At 27.7% G+C, this 24,248-nt stretch overlaps 1 protein-coding gene and 1 long non-coding RNA gene across 5 annotated transcripts in view; one reads left to right on the top strand and one right to left on the bottom strand.

Moving 5' to 3' along the window:
• LOC122715039 (nuclear receptor coactivator 7) overlaps positions 1 to 24,248 on the top strand; it is a 192,563-nt gene that overhangs the window by 69,503 nt on the left and 98,812 nt on the right. The window lies entirely within an intron of this gene.
• Positions 20,475 to 24,049, bottom strand: LOC122715040. The gene is made up of 3 exons (XR_006346767.1): positions 23,756 to 24,049; positions 21,179 to 21,859; positions 20,475 to 21,040 (listed from the first exon to the last, which is right to left on the bottom strand). It is a non-coding gene; the product is annotated as an uncharacterized LOC122715040 (long non-coding RNA).

Here is a 24,248-nt window from a genome sequence, read left to right as displayed (position 1 = left end):
AAAAAAAAAAAAAAAAAAAATAACGAATTCTAAACCCATCATCCATCAACTTGAACAAGATCCAAATCATCAATCTATATTGGCTAATATCACATTTTTCGAGCAACCCACCCACATTCCAAAACCCGTTCAAACCCAATTTACCCAACAACTTAACCTTAACGCGTTAAAATAAAAGGATGAAAAAATAAAAGAAAGATGGTTCGTCGCCCATAGTGACGCAGATAATAAAAATTGGGATCTGTCACGAGCACCGATTGCGTGAAAGAAAGGGATGGTGACGTAATGGGCGAGGAGCGAAAAAAGCAATTGGCCGACGTAAGAACGGAGGTGGAAGAACGTTTGCCCGTTATTTTAACAACGGATGCCATTCCTTAATTGTCGAGGCCGATGCATTCCGGAGCCGGTCCCAGTGGCTCGATGGCCATGGACAAAAGTGCCGGCCAACAACAGGCTGGCCTTTCTTGCATGCATGATTAGGCGACGCCCGTAAAACCCGATGGGAACCTGTTTGAAAGCTTGCAGACAAGAGCAGTCATTCATTCAGGTGTGTCCGGTTATAAATAGAATTCCCGGAAGCCAATCAGAAAACTCGATCGTCCCACGATTGTGGCCAACTTGGGGATTCTTCTACACCTGGCCAATGGGAGAAAGGGAACGAAAATCGTGATGGTCGGTTGTTGAAGTTTTAGTGAAATTTTATGGATCTTACTTACCGTGCGAAATACAGGTTCCCGTAAGAATGCGGGTCTGCATTACCGATCGAATCGGTTTAGGCATATCTAACTGCATTTGCATTCCATACTTGATGTTTAATAGGGTTAGTAAGTTGTAATGTTAATATTTAATGATAAGGATTAATAGTGTTACGAAAATATTATTTTGATAATATTTTGTGTACTTAATATTTAACTTGGTTACTAACTTATGTATATTATATCTGTAATTTAAATATGTTTTCAATCAATGAAAATAATTAGATACGTGTATATAATTATATTTTTATTCGACTAGATTTGCCAAAAGCATTCGAACGATTCTAGTAATTGCAAAAAGGCAAAAATTTGAAACCAATCAATGTATCTAGTTTGATAGTACTTTCTTAGATACTAAGTTTCTTAAATCTAGGGAGTTTAGTGTTGAAACTATTTATTAATTCACCATATTTTAATCTCTTTTCGTTCTCTTTTCGTATGATTCTTATGTACAACTACATTGCGTCTCTTTAACTACAAACTAAATAAATTTTTATAATAATTAATATCATTTATAATATCATATCTATAAGTTTGACATTTTACTTTCGTTCATTAATTTGAAACCGATATCTTCCCTCTCTCTCCCTTCCAAAAAAATCAAAGATCATCATCGAATTACAGGAAAAAAGGTTAGAAAATCACGTAGTACTTTATTACGATTTCCGTGAAGGGCGGGCAATGGAATGACGACGTTCATCAACGCGACCAGACTACGTCTCGTAATCACGTCACCATCACCATTGTTTTCTACCGATCTATCGAATAATACGCGCGTGTCCAGAATCTCTTGGTGTCGGATTGGCGTGATTTCCTCTCTCACGTTTCCAAACGCCACGTTTCCATCCGCGACTCGAGATATTTGCACAAGAGGCGAGCCATATCTTTATTCTGTATTCCGCTTGGCGGACGAGTTTCTGGAAAAACAGGATTTTTCTGTACTCGGGGACAAGGGCAGCCGATGACTGCGGAATGAGGGATGAAAAAGAAAAAAAGGAAGAAAAAGAAAAAAAAATTTTCGTTCCAATCGGCCTGTTTACTTTGACTTGACTCGATTGTGAATTTTGTACGAGATTTTAAAATGCGTGTCGAAGAAGGATATTTTATGGGTTTTTTTTTATAGGTTAGGTAAGATTTATGGGAAAATGGCGGAGGTTTTTTATTTTATAGGGATTTCGGCGTTATAATGGTATTTTTTAAACCCTGGAGAAGTTATGGTGGCGGATATTATACGGGGTTTGACGATAAAGTTTAAAAATTCATCGTAAAATTGTTATTATACTTTATTGGTGAAATATCATGTGTAATCATCTGGAAAATATTTAATAATAATATTTAATAACTTTAATAATAATATTTAACAATTTTTTTTTCTTAACATTTAAAAAAAAAGAGAAACGTCTTGAAATGTCTTGCATTTATCGTCGAAACGAAAATCAAATTAACCAAATCTTATCTCTTTTAATGTTGCAGGTGAGTAATCTTCTTTCACTCTCGTACTCTCTGCACGCATACAACTACTTCTGACATGTAAGTATGCACAAATATTGTGCAAATTTCAATGGAAACTGGTCTACAGATAGGACTGAATGACATTTATCGTTCCAGTTGTGAGTATGAATGTAATTTTATGAGAAATTTATCTTGAAAAAAAAAAATGTATTTTCTGAGAAATTATTGCTTGTTGTTTATCGTTGATTTTGTAGATGTTATAAATAATGTAGAATTATTAACATCAGATTGCAATTAAGACATATAATCCTGTAATGATTACATTAGAGTCTTACCTTGTCGGAAATACTTATTTTTTTAATTATATTTTGAACATAATTGTATAGTATTAAATTAGCTATTTGAAAGTATATATAAATATATCATATCAGTGAATTTTTTTTTTTTTTTGACTTTTAACAAGATAGAAATCATTAAAAATTTTCAATTCAGCTATTACTATAGATTGATACACATTTCTATTTGTATTCATAGCTAGTTTAGAAAATGGATGTACCAAGTTTAGGATTATTAAAGTTTTTAGAAATTTAATTTATGAAAGTTTATGTATAAGTGAAAATTTTCTTTGGAAATAATTGTATAATTGTATTTAGATAAAGTTTCTGATAAATTCAACAATGTTTTATCAGAGTTCATGAATTATTCATGAATACAATATGGCGGTTGATTATTAAGTGATTATTCTTTTTGTACAAACTCGTTCACTTTCTTTCTTTTTTTTTTTTCTTTTTTCTTTTTTCTTTTTTCCTTCATTAATAACAGATGTTTTACTTTCATCACTCCAGTGAGTTTTTAATTAAAATCCATTACATTTTCACGATATAATAAGCTTTAATTATCTTGATAACATTTCATATAATAATTATAACATATTAAAAAGTTTTAGGAAGAAGAAGAAATTAATGTCGCAGTAACAGAGTATTATTAAAAAGATATTTCCTCTTTCAGAACAATGATACATAAATGAATAATGTTTCGAAAAAATGTAGATTCTTTTATAACCAAGTTTAATCACGATTTAATTACGATTTTTATTTTAAGCCATTTCTTTTCAGAAATCTATTTATTACATATCATAATTATATATATTAAAATGTTAACAGTTAAAATGTTTTTACTTGTTTAATTTAGAATTTTTTTTTATTTTTATATAATATATATATAATATTTATAATTTTCAGCTAAAGTTCCAAAACTTTATGTCATTTTTAAGCAGACACTGAAACATATTGCGATCCATGTATCACCTTAAGCGATGGATTTAAGGTCTTACACGATAGTGGAACATCACTATCATTTATAATATTGCATAAATCATGGACTTATTAACTCATTACTTGAATCTTTATACTGGAACGTGCTTCTGTAAATCTCTTTCAAGATTTAAAATTTTCAGATCTATTACTTTTTTTTTTAAACAACTCACGTCTCAAAGAAAATGATAAAAAAAACTTCAATCTTCATTAATGTTTTAAAACGTTTCAAAAATAATTTAGAACATTTTAACTTTAAGAATGATGGAATAGATATTGTACATGCAGACTAATTAATAAAAATCTGTGATTCGATCAAATTTCTGAATTTTTTATAACTACAAATTATCGATCAAACGATAATTTATTAATAAACCCATAACCGCATCATTACTCTCGTCGTAACAAAATACTCGGCGATAAACGATACGAAGATAAATACATTGATATCGAAACACGATGCAACTTAAATTTCACCTCGACACACGAGATTTAAACTTTCGAGCGTGAAATTTTACACAGGCTTTCCACTTCGTCGAAATTCCACCCTCGGTACGCAGTACGCAGCGTTTCATGAAAGACACGTGGTCCTTTCCCGCAATTTACCACGAATTTATCTTGTGAATTTATTTCGTATTTTCCCTTGACGAGAAACCGAGAAAAAAAAGAAAAAAAGATGAAAAAGAAAAAAAGGAGGAAGAGAAAGATCAGGGAGAAAGAGCGGCGGCCATTTTGAACGACCGTCGCTTTTTCACGAGCGGAAAAAAGCCAGAAAACGACCGGAAACAGGCTTTGTTCAGCGGTCGATAAAATCGAAGAAGACGTATGAGCGGTGTTAAACCGTGAAATGGATAAACGTTCTCTTGTTTTCGTATTGTTTGGTCAGTTCAATGCTGTTTATCGTTCGCCAAGGAATTTTTTTTATGAGGATTCGTAATCGTAATCGGCGATGAATGATGAAATGATACGAAAGGAATTGCGTTTGAACACGTTGAAATATTTATTAAACGACGCTTTGATTTCTTTTGAAATCATATCGTATTGTATAGTGATTATTGAGTAGAAATATTTATATATATATATATATATATATATATATATATTTAATAGATTGTATCACTTTTAATCAGATTAAATAAGATTAAAAGATTCCATCTTCTAAACATGATAGACTTTCGATATGTTGTATATATCTTTTTTTTATTATTTTTTATGATACATTGAAAGATATATTATCATATATTATATCATATATATTACGCCTTATGTTAGATCTGCAGTCTCGCGTTATTAACGGTTGAATATAATTGGAATAAATAAACAATCAATTTGGCCATCCTATATTATTTTGGCGAATTCGAGTTAACTGATGGGATTAAAATCGCTATCAATATATTCCGAAATGTTAAATTTCGATTCTCTCTTTTGCCACCATCATTACGACCATTCGAATCGGAACCAATTGCGTTCTATAAAAATTTAACTTTCTTTCTTTCGACAAATTTTTTCTTTTTTTTTTTTTTTTTCATTTCTTTTATCTTTCGTTTCGATTAAATTTTATCAACAATGGACAAAAATGTTCCTATCGTTTTTACGAGTTTATCTTTTTATTTACTTCCGATTATTGCGCGTAATTCTTTGTGATACAGTCATTGTGATACAGTCATATTATATTTTTGTTAAAAAAAAAAAAAAAATAAATAAATTTGAAATAATAAATTCGAATATACCAAATAACATGTATGAAAATTTTTTAATTTATCGTCTATACCTTTCTCCGTATAATACATAGAGAAATATATATACGTACTTTATACTGTTGCATCGTGAAAAATTAATAAATTCGTAAATAAATTTTCGAAATAAGTTCGAATATCAAATATATCATATCATATAAGAAAATTTGATCTTATTATCTTAATATCTTCGAATTCTTTCCCGCGATACGCGTAATATCGAATATTTTACGATGCCGTATCGTCGTGAAAAATATAAATTTTCGAATAAATATTCGAGTGTGTATAAGCGCGTACGTTATTCGACGTACGAAATAACAGGGAGGCAGTAAAGAGAGGGGTGGTTCACGATAGATGATTTAAGTCCATCGCGGTAGAGAACCAGTCGATATTTATCGACATCCGGAAAGGTGTGTTCGATATTTTAAAATTCCTCCGGCTCGTGAAACCGTACGACCTTATTGGCCGTGTGTGAGGCAGCCATTTTCCATTTACGTTCGCGCAAGCTGCCAATTAACCGCCTATTAAAATCTTTAATTAGAGATCTTTGTCTGTGACACTTCCTCCGCTGTGTTCCCTCCTCTTATTCTCTAGATTGGTTCAAACATATTGTGCACGCATGTTGTGTGCAGAACTTCGTTTCTGGTTTTAACGTGTTTGTTTTTAAGAAGTTGGGGAGAGGGGAAGGGGGAGGGGGGTTCCTCCGAGGAAAAATATTTTTCTTGATACGCGTCTGGCATTTATTGCGAGATCATTTCGCTCGATTCAGAAAATATTTCTAATTTTTGTTCCTCGATACATTTGCAAGTGGAAATTCGTTTTTATGGGAAGAGATTTATTTCTCTTACTTTTTTTTTTTTTTTTTCTACTTGGTTTTACATCATTCAATTTTGTACAAAAATATTCTGATAATAATATACAATTAACGAGTAAGAAAAATCTCGTCAAAATCTTAGATGTTGACTTCCATGTTATATTTCTTTAAAAATTAAGAAACTTGGATCAAGAATGTTAATTAAAAAATGTATATTTTTAATACAGAATTTTTCTCACTCTCTGTTAATAATGCGTAAGTGGATGAAATTTCCTTCAACGTTCCATAAACGTTATTTATCACTTAATAACTATATTGAATAAAGAAAAATCTGCTTCTTCTTGAATGAGTTAAAACAACCAAGATGGATGGTTTCTTTTTACTTTTTTTTTTTTTTCTTTTTTTCGAAAAATTAAAAGGACGTCCACATTTCTCGATTTATTTGTTCCACGCGGGATAATCAACAGAATATTCATGAAGTTGCGCGAATTTAATTATATTTATAATTATGAGTGTATAATCGTTTCCCTCGTGCAAATATCCGGATGAACAGGATGCAACCCATTTTAAACACGTTCTCTATCACGTATGGATTAAAATCGAATCGACATTTTGTTCGATTAATAGTTCAACTCTTCAAAATAATATAATTCATAATCGATAAAATTTTTCCATCGGTATTTACTTTGATACGCAAGTTTCAATTAAATATAATGTTTTGTACGTTAATCCTTTGACGAATTAAAAAAAATTAATTATTCCTCTATGATTTATATATCAATTATTCTTCAGGTGAGTCAACGAAATATTTAATTATTTTTGGAACTTTTAATTTTATCCTTTCAATGTCTCACTCACGATAGATAAATCTTATAAATCTTATAATCTGTATAAAATTATTAAATATGTTAAATTTATGTTAATTTTTTTTTTTTTTTAGAATTTCGAATCTAAAAAGGATCAAAAATGATTAAATGGGATGAAATTTCAAAGTCACTGAAAATAATTCCATTTGAAGCTGGAAGATGTAACTTTCTTTAAAAAATGAAACGGAAGAAAAAAAAAAAAAAAGAAAAAATATTCTCTTCAAAATATGAAGAAGAAAATTTCCAGACAATTTCCTCGAAACAAATCCGTCTTTTTCGCAAGCAACGAACAAGCAACAACTCGATTTTTTTACGAATCTTCGCAGAAACAGTTACATTTTATAACTAGAAGTGTACACCGTATGTAAATTTAACGAGTTTTTTTTTGTTCACGTTTTGTTATTTCGACGTTCATAGATTCGGTTTGAACGGGAGTTCTGACCTAGATCCTCTCGAGTAATTGGTTTTCGTAGTTAAACGCTTGTTTGCTCTTGCCAGGTGACTTTATCCGCTTGGTGTCTGTCCAAGGAAGGATCGTTCGGAATTAACGAATCGAATCCTCGGGGAATCGAAGCAGAAACGCATGAATTCGTTCTTCTTTTAATCGACAAGAAAGAACGACGCGAAATATTTATATAAATAATCCATAAATAATTAAGCCATCGTCCAACCGTGAATTTTACTCTTCTTTTAAATCTATTTCTCGTTGATAAAGAATGGAACTAGTGGACGTTGAACGTTGGAAAATAATCCAGCTATTTCCAGTCATTTTGTTTAGACATCGAGGTAATCACCTTTTTATTTACTTTTAATCGACCGGAAACAAAGAGAGTGGATTTTAATCCTGGCTCGGGGATATTTAGTACTCTCGAACATTCGTGCACCGCATTCTAAACGAGTCCCCATTTTAATCGAGTCTCATCGGTTGAAATTAAACCGTAAAGAAAGAAGTTCTTATTTTCCAAAATATCGATTTTAAAATTATTTTAAATTGGAATTCCAAATATAACGCAAAAAATTAACAATTTTATAATGGAAAATCAACTTTTTTAAAAACTTTCAAATTTAACAAATTTAATAATAATCTAAAATTCAGTTCAAAGTTTACGAAAAATTAAATTTTCCTCATTTCGAGACATCAAGATTTTCGAGATCATCAAAACACGATTGCCACACGCGTAACGAGAACATGAATCTGTCATTAGGTCGATGAAAAATATCTCCACTCTCGTATCTAACACTCGAAGGATTAATTTTAGTGCAGAAAAAGAGAGAGAGAGAGAGAGAGAGAGTGTCTTGAAGATTTTCTTCGTGACAGTGATTATTATCGACAATGTAGGACACGGTAATTCGGTATATCCCCCTCCGGTGATTAATAAAATTGCACTTTGTGGAGGCATAATTGCGTTACATATGGGAACAAGGATACAGGAAAATCACGATATATCGGAGATACCCTCTTGATCTTTTTATTATAATTCCAGGTAAATGGGATTATAATTGCGGCAGCGCACTGATTTCAACTGTTTTTGTCGTTTTCTTTATTGCGGTTTGTTGTTGCGCGGGATCTACGAGGTGGAGCAACGAGAGACGACGTTGGGGAATTTCTAGTGAACGAGTGAAAGCTAGGGAATATTTGATTTATGCGTCTTGGTAACTAGAAAAAAAATTTGAAATACTAATAATGATGTGGAGGTGGATTATAACTTGGGATTATTAAAAGTGGAATAAATTCGAAAATTTATCGCTCCCCGAAATTTAAATTTTCATAATTTAAAATATTGAAAACTTAGTTATTAAAAATTTGAAGGCAAACGAATTGGAAACTTGGACAATTGGGAAATTTGATTTAATTTTGAGTTGGAAAATTTTGAAGGATTTTCGAGTATCTTGTTTACCAATTAAAATAAATAAATGTTAAAAACAATAAATCTACGGATTAGAAATCACTGGTTTAGAAATAGCTGTTTAATTTAAATATACAGTAAAGCTATTTCTATAAATAAATAAATAATGATATATCTCGTGTTGGAAACGGGATAAGGGAGGGAAAAGGCAAAAAGAGAGAGAGAGAAAGGAAGAGGAAAGAAAGTGGCCGCTGTTCAACCTCGTTTTCGCTCGTTGGTTCTGCGTAAAGGTATCTCGACGGTGGAAAACAGGGAAAAAGCAAAAAAAAAAAAAAAAAAAAAAGAAAAGAGGAACGCCGAGAACATGAATTTTCAACGATGCTTCCATCCAAGGATTTCTGGTATAATGGAATATCTGGTATAATGTTAAGTTGCATATAGAAAATAAATAAATAAAAGTAAAAAGTATGAAAAATAATGGAAATTGCATTGCCAAAGTACGAAACATCATTTTTTTTTTGTTCTCTTTTTTTTCTTTTTTCTTTTTTTCTTTTTTTTGTTTCATTGGGAACATCTTGTGGACCGGAAACAAGAATAAGATGGAAAAATATGAAGAAGAGGATGAGTTTGTTATGTGAAGTGGAGGAGACACTTGCAGACGTCAAGAGTGCATTCATTCAGAGATAAAGCATCTCTCGTATTTACGACAGAGAAAAAATAAAGCGATGGAAGTTTATCATGCGAGGGAAACGATCTGGAAAACCGATCTTGATAGCGTTCCTATCTGTGCTCTTTTCTTGAAATTATTTACTGGTTTGGGAAATTTCAAAAGAATTTTTGATGAGTATTGAAATTTTGTAAAAAGTTATTCCATTACGTTATTCGATAAGAAAAAGAATTTTCAAGTTTTGGAATTGGCTGGATCTTCATATATTTTTCAAAATTTCAAAATTGCTACTAACTTTTTAAATGAAAGATTAATTTTCAAATTTTGTTCAAATTTTCTAAATTTTCGCTATTACAATGGGTGCAATGGATTTTTCAAGAAAAAAAAAAATATAATTTAAATATAAAAAGCATAAAGATTATATAATTAAATAATGTATTGAATAAGATAGAAGATACAATTCTCGATCAAAGGACAAACAAACAATGGTTGATGGGGGCTGTTTGTGACAAGTACAAGTTGAATTAATACATCCAAAATCGAGAATTGCAATTTTCCATAACATTCGCTTAATTAAACGACAAAAATAAATTTTAATTTCACTTGGAGTAACAATTTCACGTTCTGTTTAATTTGTTTAATTATTTTCTCGTGGTTTGGATAAAACCAGTTGGGCTGTTTCTAGAATTTTTCTCTCATTTTCGTAAATCAAAAGTCTGATTGTATTTCAATACACACGTATTTGATATTCAGGCACTGGAGAAATTTTCATGTATGCTTTTTAAAATAAAGTTTTTGGCATTTTTTTCAAAAGAATATATATTTTAAATATATTTATATTTTTTCTCTTACAGATGAATCCAACATAGAAATATTTATGATTAATTTTGAAACGAAAAATATATATAGCTGTAATTATGAAGATACAAGGAAATTTTATTTTAATTTTAAATTAAAACTTCGTTACAATAATGTTTCTCTATAATTTGTTATGTACGTATAAATTTTCTATGCATTTTAATTTTAATTTCTTCAGTTCTTAACTTTCACATATATTAATAATTTAATTTAAAAAATTTTTCAGATGCGAAAATCTGAAAAAGTAAAAATTCACAATTGCTTCTTTTATTATGATTTATTTGCACATAAACGAAATTTTATTTTCGAATATCAAAACTTATAAACAAATATAAATTGCGTATTTGTATTAAATATTTTTCTATTTTTGCTTTTTATTTTTTCCTGACAAAAGATGCAAAATCCATAATATCGTGAATCACGTACAACTTATCATCATAAATTGATATAAATTACGTTTTAACCGAAATCTCATCAGCTAACTTGAAAGATCGGTAATTATCAAAGTTGTATCGATCGTACAAAGCAATATCGAAGTTTCCTTCGAAACTGGCAGAAATTAATTAATGGCGGATCGGCCAACTTAGTCATCCATTCGCCACTTTAGGAGTTTGATTAAGAATCGTCCACGATAATCTTTTCACATTAAAAAAGGTATAGAAAAGTCTAAATTTTTTTCGAAAAATATACATTAATTTCGTAGCTTTTTGATTAAATTTTCAAAATATTATGATGAATCGATTCTTATAATTGACTAGAAGAATTGAGATTTAATATTTTATCATATTAAATGCAATTTAAAATTTATATTAAAATCGGATAATGTAAATATATATTTTAAAAAATACTTTTCTTTCTTTAAAATGAATAAATTATAAATATATGAATCTTTTAAAATATTTTTTAAAAGGATTAATATTTATTATTACGATAACCCTATTATATTGGTCTGCGTTTCTTGCACGGATAAATATATGAATTCGTTGAAAAAGAAAATAATGAATACTCGAATTAAATCGAATAAAATTTAAATAGATCCTGTTCCTTATATATCATACCCGTTCCCGGATGTTGATTTCCCGAAAAAAGGATTTTACGAGTACGAACTTCCATCAACAGAAGCTAAGGTGATAAAGAAACAGGTTTGGAATTCGAATTCCCATCTTTTGGAATTCGCGAGGACTGACTCATTGTATGTGAATCACTTGCACGTGTTTATGAATAATATTATCTTGGATTTAAATCCGACGATTTAAAAAAATATCGATCGGTTATCAATAGATGATAATTAACTTAGGAATTAACTCTTTAAAAAGAAATTTATATTCTCATCCGCGAACAAATGAGCGAAAAATTATTGAAAATTAATGAAAATCTTGAAAATTATCAGTTATCATTAATAATGAACGAAGGTATTTGTTATCCAAAATCTAATTAAATTCTAAGATTCATTAAAATTTGCTTCGAATGATTTCGATTTTCTTTTTTCAAGTCATCATTTTTATGATCAGTATTTTTAAAACAATTTTGTTTTATTTTGATTCGTTGGATTATGACAATGAAATGTTATACTTGTTTTAATTGGATTATCTTTTTAAGATTATGATTAGAAATTCTGAAGTTTTCTTTTGAGTAATCAAAGATGTGAAAGTTTTATTGTATGAATGTTAAACTCTTTCACTATGGAATGTTCGACGAATGAGTATTGAAGAGTAAGACTATGCAGGTTGATAATGTTACACGTGTGATTGAATTACGATAATATACAGGATGATTCAAAATATGCATAACTTCAGAAATATATTTATAAAATTAATGGATAAATGAAGTTGCATAGTTTTAAATATAAGAAAAAGTTAAGTATATTCTATAATTAAAATTATAGTGCTTTATGAATTATCTAACGATTCTAAAACTATATGATGTATGATTTTTAATATTAGTACAATATATTAACAACTTTCTCCAAAAATTAACTTTAGACATACTCTTTCAACTAATATTCTAACATTTATTTTCTTTCTCTATTTCACACTTCTTTCACTTGATGTAGAGAAACTAATATAGAGATATTTTCAAGCCGTTTCAAATCCGTTTTTCTAAAATTTTGGAGAATTATATATCTTTGTTCATCATAATCTCAAAATTTTTAAAAATCTCACGAAAATATTTAATTAATTCTTTAATAACCATAATCTAAAAAAAGAATAAAATAGTCATTAAAAAAAAAAGTAGTTTATGTAAATTTGTATCATTTTCCTTTTAAATGCAATTGAATGAAAAATTGTTTTAAAAATATTAATTTTTTTGATCCATATTTATTAGAAATTTTCTTTCTCTATTGAATAAGAATTATAATTCTAATACTTTACCACTCTGTATGACATTGTATACCATTCTGACGCATAAAAATATTTAATGCTTTCTTACTTATGATGTATGCATACCGATAGTTGTTTACGTTCCATGAATCGAAACATCGAGTCCAACAATGGTGTAGACAAATAAGGGGAAGGCCCTGAATATCGAACGTGTCCAAACTTCCATGGGGAAACACGTTGAAACCTATGTTGAAACAAACATGGATTAAACATAATTGATATTTCACTGTCGAAAATAATACCTTACTTTTTAAATAAATAATATTATATAATACAATTATGAGTTACAAATGACAAACTATAAAAATGCAAAAAAAAAAGAATTATAAAAATCTTATATCATAGAAATTTTTCATTAAAAAATAACCTTATTTCAAAAATTCATATTATTCCAAAAAATAAAATCTCATTTATAGATTATTTTGTAAAAAGTAATTAATTCAATTCTAAACACTATTCAATTATACTTATTTAATTATATCAACTAGATAAGAATCATGACTATTTGATAATATTCTTGACTCTAGGAACGATTCTCGATATTTATTATTGTCGAATTTATTCAAATATACCTTTGTTTTCCAAGCATATTCATACAAACTTTTATAAAATTATTTCGAAATATCTGGAAGATTGCATTAGATTTGCGATAACATTAGTTCGATCAATAACTGATATTTACTTTTCAAATAGCAAACTTGTTATGTTCAAAAGGATTACGAGATTTTCATCGTTTATTGCAAATGGTATCTTTTAATCTTTTCTCGAATGTTTTTTGCACGATGCATTTTTTTATTTTTTTAAGTTTGTATCTTTAAAAAAACTGTGATAAAGAAAAATGTAGATATTAATTGTATTTGTTTCTTTAATGTATTGGGAAAAAATATTAAACATATTATTATTCAATTAAACAAAATATTATTTCTTACTTCATAGCAATAATTTTTTAATGTGGTTTGTTCCTTTCCATTAATTATTTATAAAAATGCATATTTTATTTTCATATAAGTTGAGATTTTTAACAAAGGAAAGATCAATCTGTTAAGCTTTTCTTTAATATTTAAAATTTTTTGATAATAAACAATACTACAACTAATAACAAAGATTTCATATCTTTTATGAAAAATATATTTTAATATAATATATTTTAATCCATAAAGAATTCATAAAAATTAATCCACAAAAATATATATATATAAGTATCACAGAAATAAGAAATGAATTAAAATCATGAAGAAAATAGCATCAAAAAATTTATCTATCAATCAATATATTATATATATATATAAACTAATTTCACAAAACTATTTGCTATTTTTCGATTATCAAATAATGACTATGCGAAAAATATAATTTCTTAGTATTAATTATAATTTTTTGACAATCAACTAATCATTAACTAGCTGATATAATAAGAAAAGTTCGTCATGATTCGTCAGAGACGACAACTCATGCACTTTAATTGCAATCGTATCACATTCCAAAGTCCAAAGATATAACATACTTACACAGAATGAAATAATTTCTTTTTTATCAGTCGACAACTTTCACTGTAATCGTTCACCAACCACTATGTTTAATTACGCAACTGAATAATCGAATTTCGATTGTTCGTTCGATGGATCGTGCAATGTATCTCTGCCTCTTCCTTTTTCCACGTCACCTCGATCTCGTAACTACGTGTCGTGAAATTTCAAAGTAGCCACTACCTATATTTTATCCGAGCAAACGGGTACTTTATCGGCTCGCGAGGTAGTAAATCTTCGGTTTACGAGGGCTCCATCGACTTTTCTTCGTCGATTTTTCCTTCCATTTAGCGATTTCTCTGGAATTTATTGGTTAATTAGGGACGAGTATCGTGGAAATAGTTTATGAAATTATTGGCATTTTATCGATTTGAATTTATAAATGACTTAGGATCTTAACGTTTTTTTTATTTGAATTTTTATTTTTATTGAAGCAAAGTTTATAATATTTGAAAATATGAATAGTTATAACGTAGACGTTTTGATAAGTATTCTTTTTTCAAATTTTTTTGGTAAATCTGATACAATAACGAAATTAGAATTCTTGGATCCATTTAGGCACGAGTAATTTTACTTTTGAATATTTCGAAAATGAGGACAGAGAGGATTTTAGATCAATCCTCTCTGCCCTCGTTTTCGAAATATTCAAAAGTGAAACATTGTTTACACCTAAATGGATCCAAGTGTTTTTGATCGAGATATTTGCCAAATTATATCATCGTATATCTGTTTTCGAATAACGAAGAGATTAAAATCAGAAATTTTTAATAAATTGTATTATTTCATTCTATAATTAAATTGTTCAAAAAGAAATATTTAAAATATTACTTTTAAAATTGATAGATTTACACTTTTTAAGAAGTATATCTTCATAAAGACACAAATCGAGAAGTACAATAAAATTTATATAATCAAAATTTATTTAAAAAAAAAAATCAATAAAAATGGTCAAATTATAATCTGATATAATACAAATTTTTCAATCTCACTCTTTGAGTATTAATTTATTCAGAAACTACAACGAATTTGAAAAATTGCTAAAAAAAAAACTAATTCATTACCTAACCTGTAAAAACTTTCGACTTTATTACAAAATTTAACCAACTTCCATAGTCTTACCAGTCTAGATGACTCTCTACTTAAATGATTAATATCGTTTTTATCGCAAATTGTATGTAACAGCGTATATCATAAATCTCACATATTCGAGAAACGTCCTTTCGAGTCGTTTCGAATAATTACGTTCCGTCAATTCACCTTTGAGTTAATACATCTTGTCCGGCCAAGTTCCTACATGGACTAGTTTGTCCAATAAGTAGGATTGCCGTCAATGCCACTTTTACAATCACGAGTTTTCCCCTGTCGATAAATTTACCATAATGTTATGTCGTCGATCTTTGTCGCAAAAGGGAGAAGATGTTGTTGAATTTCGAATAAAGAGCGAAATTTCTAGAGAGGCCACTCTATGGTTGGTTTCCAACCGACATTTACTGCCAGAGTGAGAATGCGCTCGTGTGGAAACGCTGCTTAATGATCCTTGGTTTCTTCGTTCTCGATTTTATACGCGTAGCAGGAGAAAAAACTTTGTTAAGCCTGTATCATATTTGATTAAATTGATTAATTTTTGTTCGAAAGAATAGAGATTGTGTATTCGATTATAGGGAAAATTGTGTTCGTTTTTTTGTATTTATGTGCTTTTTGAAAAAAAGTAATGTGTTTATAAAAATTTCTAAAAGTTTATAAGTTTGTAACGATATAATATAGTTGTTAATACTTTGATAAGCATTTTGAAAAGTTTGATTTGTGTGTTCATTTCTTTTTAAAATTTATGTGTTTTTTAAAGAAAAGTTGACAATATACATATAAAAGTTAACGAGATTTGTGATAGTTATATAATGTAAATGTTTTAATGAGCATTGTGAAAATTTTGATTTGGAATCTTTGTAAATTTATTGATTTTTACATTTGATAAGAAAAATAAAATATTTATGAATTATATGCGAAAAGAATTTAAGATATTATATGTATAAATTAAGTTCTTTCTTGAAAAATCGTAAAAATAACATTGACCTTTTGGTATGGTAAAGATATATGATATAGCTTTAAAAATAATCAGAAGTGAACGATAGAAATATCAACAGGATATATTATAAAGAATTTATACGAACTTATTACGAATTGTTTTAATTTTTCTGGCCAAACCTTATTAGTATATTATATAATAACTATAAGAGATAAGAAGGAAATGTCAAATATTTTTATTTCATTATACATGTAATACACGATAAAAAAAAGTTTATTGTCAATTCAGTCACTAGTTGTTAATAATCTATTTCATAATGTTTATTGTATCAATAAATGTAAAAGTGATAAAGATAAAAAATTAAATTTTTATATATAATCATATCAATTTTTTTATATATCATTTCTTTTTTATTTATAATCATAGAAAAATACCAATAAATTTGAAAAAAGGAATAATATTTTGTATATTTATGTTACATATACAATAATTTTTTTTCTTCTAATACAAAATATTTATTCTATATATTTATTCTATAATTAAAATTTAATAAATATCAATCAAATAATTAAACATGTTTAATTCAATTCCAATCGAATCAATCAAATTAAAACTACGCGTAATTACCATAACCTCTTATTTCATCATAAAAGATTCTTTCATCGATTTTTTAAATAATCGAATCTTGAATAATTGAAATTATTCAAAATGGAGGAAAATAAATCGAAATCGTGAATCGAAAATACGTCATTACATTCTCGTTCTCGAAAATGTGTGAATTCGATTATTCGCGAGTTCTTTAGTAGAATGTGCGGATGGTCACGTATAACATCTTTCATTTGAATTCATCTCGCAACAAAAGTATATATATTCTAAAGCCGGCTTATCTTTTGAGCGACACCGTTCCAAAATTCGTTCTCATGGCTTATCACAGAGAATTTGCGTGCTAGATATTCAATTCTTTCCGAGAAATCCTCTCGAAAAACATGTGACGTTCTCGAAATTCAAGAAATCGTTTTTGAGAAACCAGTTAAGCTTTTTTTCCTTGCAAATTGTAAATAATGATTATTAATATTGATTGGATAAGAATCTATATGTTTTGTGCTCTATTAATCAAGATAATTGTTAAAATATTATATTTTTTATTGAATAAATTAAAATATTTTTTGTTTTAAGAATAAGTGCAGGACCTATATTGAGATAATAAACTAAACAACAAAAAATTTAATATTTGTTAGAAGTATATTTCCTATTGAAAAAATGAAAATATTTTCTGTTTTGGAATAGTAAAATGAAAACCATACAATGGAAAATTGAATTGAATAAATTCTTTTTTCTTTAATTAATTGATTTGATATCTTTTTTATTTAAATTTGAAGTTCTGCTTATTTTATCATTTATTTAATTTTATATAAATATAAAAGATCTTTTTTACAATAGAAAAATAAGAAATTTTTATAGAAATTTAATATCAAATGAGAAAATAATATTAAAATATAAGTAATTAATAAATACAAATTCATATTATATTATTTATAAAATAAGAAATGAAATATAACAAAAAAAAATATTTTCATTAAACAAATGTTAAAAATATTATTATAAATACATAGTCTAAAAATACATTTCTTTCATCTCTGGTATTTATAATGGATCAATTATGGAACGTGTTAAAAGAAACTCTCGCAAAGAAAGGAAGATACAAAAATTCGGTGAGCAACGAAATTTACGAACTTTCGCTTTCAAGAAACATTTCACGAACGATTTTTATTGTTTTCCGTTAGTCTCACTTTCCATTTGAAATTACACACACAATATATTTGTATAAATGATTTTTTTTTTAATTTTGGAAACTAAGTTTAAAATTATATCTATTGATGTTTTCACGTTGTTTCACATGGAAATTTTAGAATAATGATATGTGATTATATGCTATTATTTTTTGATATAAATCTTGACAAAACAAATTTATTGACTGTAGATCTTATCGTGATACACGGCAACAATTTTAATAATGAAGAAATTATTAACCACACGCGTATTATGTCATATATATGATCCTATCTAATAATTTTCTATATTTTTTTCTTTATTTATTCAGAACTTTTTATATTGACAAATTTACGTCAAAATGATAATTTAATTCATGACACATATTATAGAATAAAAAAATAAACTTATTATATCCAGAATTAAAAATATTAAGAAAAAAGAAATCTTATCTTTAATTTTAAAGATCTTCATCATTATTCAAAAATCCTTCAAATCTGATATACAAATATCATATAAAATATTATTCTATCAAAATAAAATTCTTGAAATCTAGTATTTCTTTTAATTTTTCTTCTAACTATAATAATAAGAATAAAAATATAAAAATATTTCTTCACAATATCAAACACAATATCCATAAATATCCAGTTATGTCCACAAGATATCTCCCCACTGAGATAACCCCGAGATCATCTGGTCGCTCCATTTTTCGTAAAATATCTTCGAATTGTCGAATTGTGCTCGATTTCTCAGAAACAATCGCAACCCAGATCAGGCGAACGTTTGTGCGACAAATCAATTTTTGTTCCTTGGAACGTGCCAAGACGAGAGTGAAAGTTGCACGCATACTACTCGCTCGATTTCTGTACTTCAGTCAGCAATTATTTCAGTTTTTCTTTGTTCGAGAAAATTTCATTTATAATATATATAAATATATGCGAATATTCTTGCATAACACGTTTTCAACGTCCTTCGATCGAACATGGTCCCTTCAAATATACACAGATTTTCACATTTCATGGAGGATCGTTTGAGTAACCAGTAATTTTCGTCAATTTAAGAGAGGGTTGGAAATTGGCTCGAGTTAGCGATGGGATGAAGTTTAATATGTACACACGAATACAAATAAAATAAAAGTTCCATCTTTAATTTTAATACTTATAAGAAATCACGTTTTACTTTTTTGTATTTTTTATGCGTTTAGATTGTATTTAATTGTGAAATATTAATTTGTTTATTTCACTTTTCCATTCATTTTAAGAATTCAAGAATTCATAAAGGAATTCATTATTTCATTATAAAGTATTCACTGCATAGAATTCGATTATTCAATTATTCATAAGAGATCATATTTAATTTTTCAATATAAAAAGCTTCATGAGTTTTACTCATCATATTTCATTTTCATATAAAAAGTTAATTTCATTCGCTTTATTCATTTCATTCAATTTTGATTATTATTTAGTCATAAGAGATTATCTCATTTAATCTTCAAATAAAAAAGATTCATTTCTATCATTATTCATGAAAGACCATATTACTTGCAATATACTTGTGCCCATCACTATTCAGAATTAACCAAGAATCGAACTAAATTTCGTTTTAGCTCTTTGGATACTTTGATCGCAAATCGTGATTCTCGCATTATTTTTTTTCACGGATGCATCGGTGTTTCGGTCATTTCTCCGAATATTATCGTCCAAAGGCAATTTGGCCGTGATTGTACCGCTGATATCGTGTCGTTCCCGATGGAACAACTCGGCATAACGAGTGGTAATCGCGGAATCGTGCGATCTGCATGCATAATCATTTATTCCAAAAGCGTTAAAATCGGTTTCGATAGGTAGGTTAACGAGCATTTAGGATCTAATGATATTGCTGTTTTCGAGAAACGATATTTCCCTCGATTTTAGATATACTTTTATAATAAGATAAATCCTTTTGTTACAAATCCATTCAGCTTTTGATGGGCTTCGTATCAAAATTCGGGCTGAATTCGATCCTACGAAATGGAATTCTATATTTGTCGATGTGAAAGTTGTTATTGATGAAAGTTGTCGTTTCAAAAGATATCGTTATTATTTGATGAGAAATCTGACGAAGGTGTTATTTAGTTATCCATTTGTTTAGATATGAAACTATGGTTTAACGTTTCTATTAAAATATAAGAGATTTCCTTAATCCTTTCACTCATAATTAGATGTAATTATAAAGCATAGTTTATAAATTTTGTACCTTAAATATTGTTATATATAAAATAAATAAACTTTCTTTCAAAATTTTCGTTTTTAGATTAAAAGATCATTCATTTTTAAGTTTCGTTTTATAACAATTTTCAAGAAATCTCAAAAGAATCTGAAGAAATAATTCTGAAAACAAAAATAGAGAAAAATCAAATAAAAGTAACGAAACAAGATAGAAGTAAATAAACTTTAAATCACGTTTAAACTTTGATACCATCGGCTGTCAATTCGACATCGTGTCGACGTTAAAGAAATTTCTTTGAAGTTGAATCAGTGTTGTTTGTCTTCACACGTGTCTCGAATCTTCTTTCGCGATTATAAAACAATATATAGTTATATCACGTTCGGAAAATCGTGTCTCTTTTCGCATATGTTTTGCAAATATTCTGCTTTGTCTTAGTTTTCTCAAAACAAGAAAGTGTCTACGTCGAAAAGAGGTATTAAGAAAAGAGGAACCGTTTGAGGTAACGGAGATACACTTGTTCGCGATTCCAGCAGTCAAGTCATAAACCTGTCCTCAACTACGTGAGGTCGATGATAAGCAGTTGACTGATAAGGTCGTTGCTAGTGACAGATATTTTCTTCGGTGCATAAAATCGTTCCTTTGAAAAATGATTTCCACATGATGCGAGGAAAAATTTTTTCTTTGTTTTGCAAATATTCTTTTCCTTCGAAGGTTAAGGAACTTAGATTGTGGAATATTAGAATTTTGTTATTATTATTGATAGATTGTAATAATCTTCTTTCCTTTAGAGGAAATTCTATTGTTCCATAATAGTTTTTTCACTGGAATTTTAATTAGAATTATTGAAAGTGCCATTATACTATTTTATAGCGTTCTATTTAATTTTTTAATCTAATCACCAACATATATAAGTTCATCAACATATATTTCAACAGAACAATGTTATTCAAATATTTTACCTATTATTGATATGTGATTTCCTGCTTTCACGTTTTCTGGAACGTGTCCAATTGTACATTTTACTTCATAAATTTCTATAAGCTCGTTCATCGCGCCTTATTGACTTATTGCATAATCGTATAGCGATTAGACTTTGTTTGATTAAAATTGCACACATTCACTATCATGCTTATCTATTTCAATATTTAACAAACAAATCTAGAATTTTTATTTCTCACGTGAGCAAATTGAAAAGCAACAAATTCTCATCTCTATCAGTATGGTAAATTCTATCTTAAATAATTAACAGATTATTATCAAAAATAGCATCAAGACTTCTATGTAAAAATTTTAAATTTAATCCTTTCTTTCATCATTTTTTCTGTAACAAAAAAAAATTTTTACAGTATATAAGATGAGAATACAAAACAATGAATCTATCCAAACAATTTTATTGAAATGGAATGATGAGATTTTTTATAAAATCGTATGGTGCTCTCTTTTGCCGATGACTCGTCGTTAACGAGAGGCGGACGTGCAAACTAGTGGAAACAATTGGTCAATTCGTCCGCGGCTAATTAGAGAATTGCAGCGATGAAAATATCGGCTGACTCTTAATTCGATTCAGCCAATTAACTCTCTTCGTTCTTCCATGGATGACCATCTCGTCTCTCTCGAACAACCAAGTTTCTCAAAGCGTTCTGTTAAAAGATGAGTTTAATAGAACCGATTAAATGGATTCATGAAAAATAATGAAAATTTTTATAGAGTCGAAAAATTTTTGAAATTTTGTGTATAATTAAATTTACTATAATATTTTTTGGTCATAGACATATATACGTTGTTAGACATATACGTTGTTATTTAGTGACAGAAACATGTGGAAGAGAATGACTAAATACTTTCACGATAAAAGTTTTAATATATGCAATAAAGGGTTTAAACATAAAAAATTTTAATTAAATCCTGAAAAATTATTTTAATTAAATTTTGTATGTTTTCCAATATAATATAAGTTATTCTCATTTTTATTTTGTTTTATCATAGAATTAAATTCAATGGATGAAGTGGATCAATATATTTACAGTACTCTATAGTTATCTTTAAGGTAATTATTGATCAAAGGTTGTATGTTTTGAAGAAATGTAATAATAAATTAACTTTATCGAATATAATTTAACTTTTAATTATCTATTTATGGAATTCTATTGGAAAAGTAAAACTTTTGTATGTAATTTAAAATCAATGAATAAGGATTAATGATCATGTGGGGGTTAAACATTTCAAAAGCAGATAATAATTTAATTACTATGTACATAATTTACTAAGCTCAATTTACCATTTGTAACATAGTGTCGTAATTGAAAAGGAAGTTACTAATAAATTAATTATTATATTTATATGATCTTCTACATGCATATAATTTATAACATTGTATTTATAGAAAAGTGATACTTTTATATACACTCCAAATATAATAGCTGATAAAGAGTAAATATTTCAAAGGTAGTGATAAATTAATTGCTTTGCATAATTGCCAACCAAGTTTATTGGGCAAAGGCAATTTATCATTTATGTGATTTATGGTGTTATAATTATTGAAGTGGTAAACTTTTGCATATATTCTATTTGATGAGTTTATAATGATCATTAAGATTCAATTATTAAATGTTGCACTGATAATAATAAATTAATAGATAATAATAATGTTTTATGCGCTCGATTCTTTAAATATTTATCTAAATAAAATTAATAACATTAATATAATATTTTATTTATGATTATATTATATTATTTATGATAATCAGTATAATCAATATATTTACATTAATTTGATTTAAGTATCCAAAGAGAATTAATTTAATGCAATTATAATTAAGAAAGCATTACTTTAGTATTCGATCCTAATTTAATGTACATTGCCTATAAAATTAAATTCATAAACAACACAGATGTCGAGTTCAAAGTTTAGTTCATCTAGTTGTCCTAAGAAATTAGGTCATATCACAACGAAAAAGTGTCACGTGATACGATTATGAATCATACACATGAAATATATTGCGTTTTTTATGTAATATTATAATTTAAATATATTTTAAAAATTCAGATTAAAGAAATAATAATAAAATAAATAATTCTAATAATATTGTTAAAACTTTCTCCTAATTGATAATAAAATTATTGTTTTAATTCTATTTTTTTACGATTTATATTTAAATATATATAAATTTTAAAAATTTTAGTAAAAATTCTCAAACGAGTCTAATTATTATAGGACTCGTTAAAATACAAACGAAGCTATATTAGAAACTTCCCGACAAACAAATGAATTAATTGAACGCAGTTTCGAGCGCACAAACTTTATATTGTGTTCCACAAGAAAATTAATCTATGGATCAGTAGCCCTGTTAGGTAACGTCGCTCGTCAATTCAGAGACGTTAAATAATGACTGATCGTTAAAAGTGGATTATAAAATGAATTACGAGTTGGTAGATAGTTCGAAAGCCTAATAATTTCCTATGTTTTCTCTCGAGTATTCTTTGCTTCATTTGCCTATAAAGAATGTTTAATCAAGGAGAAAATGAGAGAAGAATACCTGTAATATTTATCATCATTGTTAATGAGAATCTTTATCGCAATTCGAGATATGAAATGTACGTGGCAGATATTTATTTCATCAAAGATTGGATCACTGTCTCTTTTGCCTGTGTATACAAGATTTTCCCATTTACAAAGTCATGGTTACATCGGTTGAAATCTGAAAACTTTCAGACTTTTGCCCATTAGATATAGTTTCTCTGCTTTATTCGATAAACAATGTTTTGTTTTTCTTTTTTTTTCCAAGCTACAATGAGAAAAATTTTCGTATTAGATAATTAAATATTAAATTTAATATCAAGATAATTTATAAACGACGTCTGAATATTTGTATAATTTTTAAAAATTTAGAGTGCTTTTGTTAAAATAATAATTGTAAAAATGTTTAATATAACACAAAAATATATTAAATTCTTTGTCTTATTTAGAATAAAGAACGTAACATACTTACATTTAGTTCGAAATTATTTATTGTTTTATATAACAATTGA

The sequence above is a fragment of the Apis laboriosa genome, unplaced genomic scaffold (assembly GCF_014066325.1).
Source record: "Apis laboriosa isolate Shangri-la unplaced genomic scaffold, ASM1406632v1 scaffold34_cov151, whole genome shotgun sequence".
Taxonomy (NCBI): Eukaryota; Metazoa; Arthropoda; class Insecta; order Hymenoptera; family Apidae; genus Apis; species Apis laboriosa.
This window is presented reverse-complemented; position numbering and strand designations above follow the sequence as displayed.